At 33.1% G+C, this 13142-nt stretch overlaps 1 protein-coding gene across 2 annotated transcripts in view; it reads right to left on the reverse strand.

The window, feature by feature from the left end:
- Positions 1 to 13142, reverse strand: part of LOC145304892 (neo-calmodulin-like) — a 96234-nt gene that overhangs the window by 20058 nt on the left and 63034 nt on the right. The window lies entirely within an intron of this gene.

A 13142-nucleotide genomic window follows, 5' to 3' on the forward strand; every position in this document is an offset into this window, starting at 1 on the left:
TACATTTTTATATTCGTAGAAAGCTGGATATAATACGATGCTAGACATAGTTTTTTCGTATGGATGAGAACCGGTTCCTATACACCGGATTCGAATGTCTTCAAAGTTTTATTCGTTCTCTTATTCGTTGGCTGAACATTGAACAACTTTAGTGAATTTTAATAGTGGAGTTATTAAGTTGAGTGTTCAAACGTTTCAACCACTAATTTTTATCTACAGAAGAGGTAATTTGGTGTTTTATCATTGTGGAGGTACAAAGTTTTATCAGCTATTGTTTTATCCCTTTAGATCACTGAGTTTAGCACGGTAAATCTCTTATCATATATTAAAAAGCATAACATATTATGTTCATGAAATCTATAAGGGGCTAGGGTAAAGAATTAGGGATCTAAAGGGATAAGACATTGACCGATAAATTTATGTAAATCCCAAATGATGATACACAAAATTACCTCTAGAGTGTAGATAATAATTAATGGTTGAAAAATTTGAACACTCTTCTTAATGTGCCAACCAAACAAAATTCACTAAAGGTCCCAAAGTTGCTAAACCAACGAATACAAAAACATTATTATAAAAATTTGGGGACTAGTGTAATAAACAGCCCAATGTCCCATCCATTGAATAACAGGTACTGTAAATCTCATATTATCCTATTATATAAAGTAGTAAGTGTTTTTTGTCTGTCCCGATGGATCTTGCTAACCGCTGAACCGATATTGTCCTCCTTTACAGTAAAGCTTCTTACAGGTCCTGGGAAGGTTTTAAACTATTTTTGGAGAGGGTGTCTTCACCTCTCCCCCCAAAAAATATTTATTTTAGTCTTTTGACACTCAAATTTAAAATGAGGTCGACTTTTCCCCCTCCTACCTTAGTGCCTCTAGAGGCTTCTAGGGGGCGTAGCCGCTAGTACATTAAAAAGCATAACATGTTATGATCATGAAATTTATAAGGGTAAAAAATAACATTAGGTTTAGAAAATAACAGTCATGTATATTTCATTCAAGAAAATGAAGTATTCTGTAAACTATACCTCTTTGCAATTTTTGGTGCATAGATATTTATCGCATCGTATTATAGACAGCTTTTTTTGGTTAGCCCTGAGGGGTTGAAACAAAACTAACAAAACTGGTATTAATTTTATGATTCTTATTTCAATATATAGCATCTAAGTTCTAATTGCTATAATATAAGTATATCCGACTTACAAAACGATAGAGTTAAGAAATCTAAATCTTCATAGAACAACTATGCATGTAGAAAAGAAAAATGAAAAGGGTTCAACGCACTCTTGGGCTGCTAATGCATCTAGCTAATTGCAAACATATATTTGAGTCAGGGATCTAAAGGGATAAGACAATGGCGGATAAATTGAAATACATCCCAAATGTTAAAATACCAAATCACCCTTTTTATAGTTTACAATTAGTGGTTGAAACGTTTTGACACTTAAATTAATGAACCAACCAGTCAAATTCATTCAAAAGTCACAAAGGCCAATGAAAAAGAAAAAGACAGCGTAAAGTGGCACCAAAAAATAACGTCATACGATAAAATAACCAAATTTTACCATTGCTCAATTACAGTGTATACTGACTCTTATTAGTAAACTTTATTGTATTACGTCATTGTTTTGGTGCCACTTTAAGTATCCTCAAAAGAAAACAATTATTATAAAACTTTGGTGACTAGTGTAATAATCCACCCAATATCCCCTCCCTCCCTGTATTTGAGTGCCGACAGATTAAAATAGACCAAAACATATCCAAAATTTTCCGAGCTACTACTTAGCAACAGTTGTACGTACGTCTGTTCATGATGAAATAATATGTCATAAAGATATGCCTAAAATGATAATTTATGAGAATTGGGAAAGGAAAATCCTAACCCGCAGGATTAGGTAATTGGCCCCGCAGTGTTAGAGCCCCCCGTAGGGGCTAGAAATATGAGAAAAGCTACTGTGAAAATATGACGAAACCCACAACTTCGTTTCCTTCACATGAACCCAAATATTCAGCTTTTATGGATGTTGTTATCCTTGTTGCCCATAATTTGCACCAGGCGCGGCTAGGTATTATGAAAGTTTTAATGTTTATTTTGTACTCTTCAATGAAAAGCAAAGTTTTAAATAAGGCAAGAAAGAAATCATTAAAGAGGAAAAAAACTCTTATATTGAATAAGTTGAAACTTCCCTAAAAGTATGAAATTTCATTATATAGATATTTTATATAGCCTGATTTTTGTTTAAAAATAATAAAATATTATAAATAAGGGGGGAAGGGGAGATTTTACTTTCTGGGGGTCATTTCCTTATATTTGAGGGTTCATTTTAAAAGAAATTTCAATGCGTCAAGCAGTTAGCGAAACAATAAACGCACAGACAAGCATCCAATCTATAGGTTTTCAGGGGTTTAAAGGGATAAGACAATGGCTCTTAAGTTGATGTTCATCCATAATGATGATTACCCCTTATGAATAATAAAATTAGTGGTTGAAACGTTTGAACACTCAACTTGATAAACCAACCAATCATAACTCCGTAAAAGTCCCCGAAGATGTAGAGCTAACGAATAAGAAAATGTTATTATAAAACTTTTGGGACTAGTGTAATAAATAGCCCATTGTCCCCTATCTCTCTCTCTCTGGTATGTTTTACATATTATATCTTTAATGTTTGTTTATAAAAAAGAGGCCCTCCAATTTATTGTGCATAGATTTCCCACAGCAATTATTGGTCTAAAAATTATGAATTTTCTCAATTGCAAAATTTTACCACAAATATTTTAAATTATTTCTTGTTATATAAGTAAAACATTGGAAAGTTAGGAACCTGAACACATTTAGTGAATTTAGTTCTCATTTCTCCAGAGAAAGAGAGGAAAATGGACTGTTCATTACACAAGTCCCCAAAATTTTATAATAACGCTTGTTTATTCGTTGGATTAATAAATTTGGGAACTTGAGTGAATTTTGATTGGTTGGTTAATAAGGTTGAATATTCAAACGTTTTCACCACTAATTTTACATTATAGATGGGGTAATTTTGTGTATCATCATAGGGGAGGTACATTGTACGATTTGACACAATATGTAAAAAGCCATGTATTGCCCTGCTCACACGAAATAGAATTGCATTATTAGAAGCACTGTCACTTTATTTCAATTAATCAGGGCTCGGCAGCCGCGCTTCAACCGCCTTTAAGCCTCAGGGAAATTAGTCGTTTACAATTTTAAAAATCTGCTGGATGTCTAAATCTGGCCAAAATATTCCAATGTTACAATTTTTTTAGCATCCAAACGAGTTTTAGTTCGAGGCTTAGTCGCGGCTGACGCGCGGCTGCAGAGACCTGAGGTGGATTCTTAAAAAAAGTTTGCCCCACTAATCCCTTAGTGAGGCAAAATTGTTTTCGTGATAAATCCACCAAAATCACATTAAAAATCTACAAAAAATAAACAAAATCATAGAAGGGTTATGAACATAATATTTCATTTATTTTTTTTGTAGATTTTTTATGTGATTTTGGAGGATTTTTCATGAAAACAATTTTGCCCCACTAAGCGATTAGTGGGGCAATTTTTTTAAGAATCTACCTCTGCTGTCAATGTTCGTCTGTCTGGTCGGTTAACTTTGGTTTTATGAATCTAAAACATTGCTACCAGGGAGAGAGGGGACAATGGGCTGTTTATTACAATAAAGTTTTCTTATTCGTTGGCTTTACAACTTTGGGTACTTTTAGGGAATTTTGATTGGTTGGTTTATTATTTTTAATATACTGAAGGGGTAATTTTATCGGTCATAATTTGTGATATACATCAATTTATTGGCCATTGTCTTATTTCTAGATCTCGACATTGTTTTGGTTTAGACTCCCAACTATGAGTACACATATTTAAGTAGAGTTAGCAACATCATTTGCAGAAAAACAAGGATGACAACATCCATAAAAGCGAAGCTCTGAAACGGTAGGACAAAAGAGCATTAACACTTGTATGGTGTCAGAAACGAATAATCAGAATATAAATTATATAAAAGCTGAACCAAAATTGTAAGTAAATTTGTTCAAAAACTGCTTGATACAGGAAATTGTTATGGGCATACTTACAGTTTTAGGACTTGATTATAGAGTTGCTTCGTTTATAATATTGTACTTTGTTGTCCCGGGAATCAGCATACTAAAAATCATATCAATTGGATGATTATATGACATAAAAAAATTCTATTACATAAATTAAAAATCAACATGTTTAAAATGGACGTTCGGACATTCTGTTAAAGTTTATAGAGTTGCTACGCTTTCTAAATCAAACTGCAGGAATCATCATGTTAATTTTGATAGGACAATTCTAACATGCCTAAATTAACAAAAATTACAGAAAAGCTTCGCATTTAAAAACATGGGTGACAGCCATAAGTAGCGAAACTTAACAAATCAGACTGACAAACTAATAAAATAATAAACATAATTACAATGGCGGCGTTTCTAATAACATGTAGCGTTACAAAGTCTCTCAAAATCAGCCATGTGACGTCATAAAAATAGGTGATTATCCATCTCTTTTTTAGGGGGTTTCTTGCCTACTTTTCCTCTCATCTCTCTCATTTCTATGACGTCACATTGCTTATTTTTGAGATAATTTTTCCAGTTACAAGAAAATAAATTTTTAATTATAGATGTGTAATCCAGATAACTACCAGCCCAAGTGGTGGAGACCCTTTTCGTCTGCAAGCAAATGCCTTCACCATTTCGGGGTTTTAATCTTATCAATTTATATCCACGGAAAGCTGTTTATGATATGAGAAATAAGTCGTCGTTACTAGTGTTTGTTTTACTAGCGGTTTCGCCTCTTGTCTCTAGGGGCTTTTCGCCAAAAGGTAATGAACCAGGCTTTGATCAACTTAAATTTTTGTATTTTAGATTTAAAAAGTAAAAAAAATTTGTACGGTGAGCCGGACGTACCAGTAATCATATTGACGATCCGAATAGAAATTAGAAAAGCTAAGCTTAAAAAAATATTAATAAACCATATGCTGGTCTGGCGATGTGAAAATATTTGTTTAGCTATGGCAAATTATATGTTGCAGGCTTTAAGGGAAAATTCGCAAAAAAAAATCCAGGAAATTGTCGTAAAACGGGGGATCTGAAAAAGAACCTCGTAAAAGTGTCGAACTATGACGTCAGAAAAAAATAACAATTAACCAATGAGAAGCCAGTATTCACTGTAATTGACCAATGGTAAAATATATAGCGGTCTCTCATTGGTTAATTGTTATTTTTTTCTGACGTCATAGTCAGACACTTTTACTGGGTTCTCTGAAAAAAATTCAAACTGTCTAGAGTGATTTGTCCCGACTTTTTGGTATCCTTATAATTCTTATTCTTAAGTAATCCATAGTTTTTATAGGCGAGTAGCAGCAGTTTTCTTTTTAAAAAAATGGCAATGACAACTTAACCGTTTTAAGGCGACTCTTCAGATGGTCTAAAAAAGTATAAAAGGGCTTTGGACAGATTTATAATTTGGCAGCTGTTTAGATGATAGAGCAGCAGGCTTTTGATAGCCTCAACAGCTGCCGAGTACTATGATATTGCCCTTAGCATCTATGGGCTCTGTGGTTCCAGGGGTAGGAAGAGCGTATTAATTAGCCTAAAACCATCCCAAGGATAAAAGGATAAAATAGAATAGCCTAAAACCAGAACAGGATCAATATGAAGCTTCCCTAAAAAGGATAACTCAATCAGTTCATTAGTTACTGAAATCTTTAGACCAAAAAACCTTGCTTCTTTATAAAACAGGAGAGAATTTAAATACAATTTTTATCAACTTATTTGTTCTCAATCGTTTTGCTTCTTATTTTAGTAGGTAGAAAAAAGAAAGTGTAGGAGCGTGATTTTTAGATAATAATAATTAAAAAATGTCCTGACAGTTAATTGATGGTTTTTACTCCCCACCTTCCAATTCTAATGTACTATTGATCTATTTTTAGTAGTGCAGCTACTCTATAATAAAATTTAAACAAATTTAATATTAAAATTTTGTGGGTGTCCATCTCTTTTTGTAGGGGTTTTCTTTCCCACTTATCTCTCATCTCCCTCATTTTTATGACGTCACATGGCTGATTTTTTAGACTCTTTGTCTCCTACATTATAAAGAAGACTCTCTTACTCTACAACTCACTCGTTCGTTCAGCTCTTACAAATATTGTGCGAAAAAAATCATTCCTTGTCTTTATGTAAATTTTTAACCTTGTTTTTTTTCCTTTGTTAAGCATTTTCTTAGGTAAGCTCGCCCCCTGCTTTCTAATTCTCGGTACGCCTTTAATGGCTTTTATTGTGCGCAAAGATCAGGGAGGAAATGGATAATTATTGTAAAATTTATCGGTTATAGTTGTCCCTTTCGCGATAACGCCTCTTAAGGGGCGTTTCGTCGTATTTTCACAGTAAATTTGCTCCTATTTCTAGCTCCTTCGGGGGGCTCTAATCCTGCGGGGCAATGATCTAACTTAACCTAAAATAACCTATCACAAGCTGCTGTGAAAATAGGAAGAAATGCCCCTTTAGAGGCGTTGCCACGAAAGGAACTATACCCAATTAATCTTCTTTCTCTCAACCAAAGGCATATTTTTACATACAAATAGGAAAAAAATACATTTTCTTTTATTGTACTATCCTTGAAACTCTTGCAAAGATGAAGGGAGAGAGGTGTAAGTGGGCTGTTTATTAAAAACAGAAAAAAGTAAAGTGTAGCAAGATAACTTGGAATGAAGGGAGGAGGCCGGGGGTTCAAATCGAATACTCGTTATAAACACAATGCAACTTGGGAATGACTAAAAATTTCTGTGAAAGCGAGGCTGAAAAATCAGACAAAACGAATAAATATATGCAATAAAACTGTTAACAGTTATAGAAAGCTTTTTTTAATATTTATAATCAGAATATACTTTAACACAAAATGTAAGTTTGCTAGTAAATCTTTATAAAAGTAAAAATTATGTAACACATATTTTAAATAGTCCAAGAACGTTCTAATCTTCATTGGAAATTTTAAAATCATTAGGAACATTAATCATGTCATGATACATTTCTGCTTGAATGTATGTGCACCATATAGGTATATGTTGTGAAACTTATTTACAGACAAAGCATTGAACCTTTTGGGGCCCCAAATCTTCTATTCTCTTCTTTTCTAAACCGTAGCTTTCCCATATATTAGGTCATTTCTGGCGTCGGTATGACTAGCGGCACTGTTTGACGAATAGCCAATAATAATAATACATATTTATAATAAAAAAAATCAATAACAGTTTGGGATATCGTAGCGTAGCAAATCTTTAACCATTAAACATATTAAGCTTGTGTTATTCATAAGATTTTTGATCAAATTAATTTTAAGATTTGTAAACAAATATTTGATAGTTTCTGGATTAAGTCATACTTGTTTAATGTGTTGGGTTTCTAGATAATTTTGTAAATTTGAGGGACTTTTAGGGTACTAATTCTAAATTGTAATTTTTGGTTCTTTTTTAGGTAGTAAATCGTTTTATAACTTTCTTTAATGCCCACAAACATTTCTTTAAGCTGTGACACAAATTTGTTTTAGTAAATAGAGTAATAACAATTTTCTATAATACAAAGTAGTTATTGTATAAAGTAGTAAGCATTTTCTTTGTCTGTAGCGAAGAATCTCGCTAACCGCTGAACTAATATGGTTCTCCTTTACAGTGAAGCTTTTTATAGGTGCTGATCTGGTTTTAGTAAAAGGTGATAAGCAACAGATATTTTTCCAAAAAAATCAACTTTTTAAGTTGAAAAATGAAATTAATCTACGAGTACTTAAAAAAAAATCTCCTTCTAACTTTAAATAAAATCTATAAATTTTCTTTCATCTGTGTTTATTTGTCTGTATTTTATTTTGTTTGTTTATTTCTGTTGTACACTTTACATGACTCAGAGGGACAGGGGACAAAGGGCTGTTTATTACACTAGTCCCCAATATTTTTTAATAGAGTTTTCTTATTCGTTTGCTTAATAACTTTGGGGACTTTCAGTTAATTTTGATTGGTTGGATCAAATTTAGTGTCCAAACGTTTCAACCATTAATTGTATTCTACAGAAGGGGCAATTGTTTGTATAATCAACGGGGATGTACAATGTACATCAATTTGTCGGCTATTGTCTTATCCCTATAGATCCCTACCTCTTACTTAATTCTATTCTAAAAAATATATAAAATTGGTAGATTTGTTTGCTTATTATCAGCCTTTGAAATGTTTAAATATTCAGCATAATTTTAAAAAAAACGAGGCTTTTCTATAATTAGGGTCGATTCGTCCGTACGTCCGTCCGTACGTCCATAACGGATAGCTTTTTCGTTAATTTAGGCATGTTAGAATTGTCCTGTCGATTTCGAATTTTGCATGGTAATTTCTTTAGTAGTTAGGTACGATTTAGAAAGCATAGCAACTCTATAATCATCACCAAAATGTCCGTACGTCCATTTTAAACATGTTGATTTTTAACTTTTTTAACAACTAATTTTTATGTGATCTAATCATCCGATTAATCTGATTTTTGGTATATTGATTTCTGGGACAACAAAGTATCATGTAATAAGCGAAGCAACTCTATAATCAAGTCCTGAAAATGTAAGTATGTCCATAAACATTATCCTGAATCAAGCAGTTTTTCAACAAATTTACTTACAATTTTGCTTTGACTCTTATACATTTATATTATGTTTATTCCGTTCTGACACTATACAAGTGTTAATGTCCGTTTGTCCTACCGTTTCAGTGCTTCGCTTTTATGAATGTTGTCATCCTTGTTCATGTATAGACTAATGCATTTAGTTTTTAAAGAGTTAACCACATCTCAAGCATTTAAGCACTTCCTTTATTATTTTCAAAACACAAAGGTACCAACCCCACCCTCCCCCTTATTTCTTCCTTTTTTTATGGCCATAAGGGGGAGTGGAAAGGGGATAAAGACGCGTCTGATTTTTGTGTTACTAAGCGAGTGCCGGCTAGGAACCAATTTTCACATCAACACACACACACACAGACAAACATAGCGCAAAATATGGTTATATAACTCATATTTTTGCAACAAAAAAAAACTTCGCAATTTCTAATTCAAGTATGGGAAAAATTTTCCATGTCATGTCTTTTTTAAAGATAAAGCTTTCTCGAATTAAAAGCTTTTTAAAGCTATGTTTTTTAAAAAGTTTTTGAAACACCTTTTGACATGCATAAAAAATATAACGGTTGGTTGCGCCCATAGTAAGTTAGGTCTATCGCCCATTTTAGTAGATTAGAAAATGAATTGATTAGTGTATACTGAAGATACTGTTTTCTTTTTTTAAAGCATAGCTTTTCTATAGTTAGGGTTGGACCGTCCGTCACAGGCAGTTAGCACTTTGCGTTAATTTAAACAGGTTAGAATTATCCTATCGATTTCAAACTTTGCATGATGATTTTTAGTTAGGAACAATTTAGGAAGCATAGCAACTCTATAACTCTATAATCTATACCATAAGTAAGTACGTCCATTTGAAACATGTTGCTTTTTAACCTTTTCCACACAAAACATTTCCTGTGATATAATTATCATATTCATATTATTTTTGGATTACTGATACAACAAGGTACAATATTATAAGCGTAAAATCTATAGAATCAAGTTTTAAAAATGTAGGTCTGTCCTTAAACAGCATCCTGTATTTAATTTCAACGAATTTACTTACAATTTAGTTTAGACTTATACATTAATATTCTGCTTTTCCTTTTTTGACACTCTACAAGTTTTAATATTAGTTTGTCCTACTGTTTCAGGGCTTCACTTTTTAAAAAGAAATTTAGATCCATAAAACTCAATTACAACGCTTAAGTAAAAAATGTTCAACTCATTTTTCCAACTGTTTAAAGACTCAGGCCCGACTTGAAGCAAATTTCTCTTTCCCATTATCTCCTTTGAAAAGCTGATAGCATCTGATCACTTTCATTTTATATATTAACTAGTGGCTACTCCCCTAGAGGCTTCCATCATTTTTATTTTAGTTTCAAAAAGAAAGAGTAAAAATTAGAGGTGGGGGGGGGGGTGGAGGGTGGTGGTATTCTCCCATAAAATAGGTATAAACCTTACCAGGACCTAGGAACAGCTATACTGTAAAGGGGTTATCGGCTCAGTGGTTAGCGAGATCCTTCGCTACACACAAAAATACCTTACTACTTTTTATTATAGAATATATATGGATGAGGGTTGATCCTAATAGTGTACATTTTCTGACCTATATGACAATGCAGAGAGAGAGGGGACAATGGGCTGTTAATTACACTAGTCCCCAAAGAATTTAGTGAATATTGGTTGGTTGCTTCATTAAGTTGAGTGGTCAAACGTATCAACCACAAATTTCAATCTATTTAAGAAGTAATTTTGTGTATCATCATTAGGGATGTATATAAATTTATCGGCCATTGTCTTATCCCTTTTAATCCCTGATATATGGATGTGGGTTGATCTGAATAGGCAGCATATAGTGTACAATTTCTGACCTATATGACAATGATAGAACAACAAACGATAAAGAAAGCGTGCATATTTTTAAAATCGCCTCTCTAATACGATGTTTTAGAAAGGTGCCAGGGTGGAATAAGACATTGGGCTGATTATTACACCGGTCTCCGAAGTGTCATAAGACATAATGACGTTTTCTTATTCGTTAGCTTAACAACTTTGAGGACTATTATGAATTTTGATTGGTTTGTTCATTAGGTTGAGTGACGTTTTAGCCACTAATTATAATCTACAGAAGGTTAATTTGATCATTGGGGATATAGATAAATTTGTCGTCCATTGTCTTATCCCTCTAGCCTACAGTTTTTGATAGCCTTCTTAAAATCCTTAACAGAAAAATGAAATTTGACATAGTTAGGCTATCAAAGTAAAATAATAGAAGTGGCATGAGCTATTTGTAACTTCTAGTACGGACATTTGAAATCAGCTAATTGCGTCGGAAATATAAAGTCCTTACAAAAGAACAGAAAGCAATTTGTTAGCAAAAAAATGGGTCTCCACCACTTTGGCTTGGTCTATTACCCTATTACTGTAAGAGTTTTGAAGCTAAAGGATGGGGGAGGGTAGGGGGAGAGGTCATTTGCTTTGTTGATGCATAAGAAAATCTGAAACAAAAAATTGCAATTTTCCTATCCTATTGCATTAAGTAACAGCAGCGACGCCCTAGGGGCCCTTGAGGAGGGGGGGTTGAATTACAAAACCGAAATAAAACACATTTTTTATTTTAGTTTAAAAAAATGTAACTTTTTTTGAGTGGGTTGGCATTTTTTTCTTGGGACAATTTCTTTTGTGATGGTGGTAACCCCTCCCCCAAAATAGATATAAACCTTCCCGGGACCTAAGAGAAGCTACCCTGTTAAGGAGAACCCGATCAGTTCACTGGTTCACGTCTGATCCTTCGGTACAGACAAACAAACATACAAACATCCTTTTACTTTATTATAAGGATTGATGTATTTTTAGTCTGGCGCTTAGGATCGCAATAACCATTGAACCGATTGGGTCTTTGTATTAAGTAAGCTTTACATTGGTCCTGTAATGTTCTTTCTCTGTTTAGTTTTAGATTTCAACCTTAGTATGTTTTAAGCTATTCTTCTATCCCTTCTCTGTCCCTTCAAAGCAGATCCCCTAGAAGCTAGGGGCGTAGATGCTAGTTCATAATAAAGTAAACAAGGATGACAACATCCATAAAAGTGTAGCACTGAAATGGTAGGACAAACGGACATTAAAACTGTCAGAACTGAATAAGTGGAAGCAAAATTGTAATTAAATTAGTTGAAAAACTGCTTGATACAGGATAATGTTTATGGAGTTGAACTTACTTATATTTTTAGGACTTGATTATAGAGTTGCTTTGCTTTTAATATTGTACTTTGTTGTCCCAGGAATCAGTACACCAAAAATCAGAACAATCGGATAATTGGATCACATAAAATTTGTTGTTGAAAAAGTAAAAAATAATTTCTAACATGCTTAAATTAACTAAAAAACCTATCCATCTCTGAATGACGGACACACGGACCGACCCTAATTATAGGAACACAGTAATAGTGTCTGACTGATTATGACGCAACAAAAAAAATTAGCCAATGAGAGGCCGTTATTGACCAATGGTAAAATTTATAGTGGCCTCGCATTGGCTAATTTTTTTTGTTACGTCATAATCAGTCAGACACTATTACTGTGTTCTAATTATGGAAAAGCTTCGCTTTTAAGAAATCCAAAAATCAACCGTATTCAATTAGGAGGTGGCTGTTTAATTTAAGTATGGCAGGAAAACGAACTTTAATTTTTGTAGAGTGTCATAACTGAATAATCTGAATATTAATGCACCAGTCTAAACAAAATAGTAAGTAATTTTTTTGCAAAACTTCTTAAATACCGGATACTGTGTAAAGGATACATTTTGAGGACTTGATTAAAGAGATGCTTCGCTTATAAAATTGTACCTTAATTTAATAGGAATCATAATTCCATCAATTAGATAAATAGGATAATCAAAGAATCAAAAAAAAATTGTTCAAAAAGTAAATATAATCAGCATGTTTAAACTTTTATCCATTAAGTACAAATGTGAATTTTTATGTATATCTTCCTATTAGGCGTTCAAATCTGTAAACCCGGCGCAACCATAACAAAAATAACTTAAAAGAGAGGGGTGAATATTTGAGTGAGGGGAGAAGAAAACAATTATTAAAGAACCAAATAAAAGGGAATGCTGAGGATAAAAAGAGAAAACAAGTGCTTTTCAGGGATTTAAAGGGATAAGACAATGGCAGTTTAATTGATGATGTACATCCCCAATAATGATACATTAAATTACCCCTTCTGCATTTTAAAATTATTAGTTGAAACGTTTAAACAACTTAATTAATCAACCAATTAAAATTCACTAAAGTCCTCAAAGTTGTGAAGCCAACGAATAAGAAAACATTATTATAAAACTTTGGGGACTAGTGTAATAAACAGCCAATTGTCCGCTCTCTCTCTCTGGAAAACGAGTGCTTTTGCTTTTAGAAAGCTCAATTGCTAGGGGATGAATTATCATTTTTCTGAAAGGTGGTGGGTAAAAGT

This window comes from Acartia tonsa, chromosome 2 (assembly GCF_053477335.1).
Source record: "Acartia tonsa isolate MP-2025a chromosome 2, ASM5347733v1, whole genome shotgun sequence".
NCBI lineage: Eukaryota > Metazoa > Arthropoda > Copepoda > Calanoida > Acartiidae > Acartia > Acartia tonsa.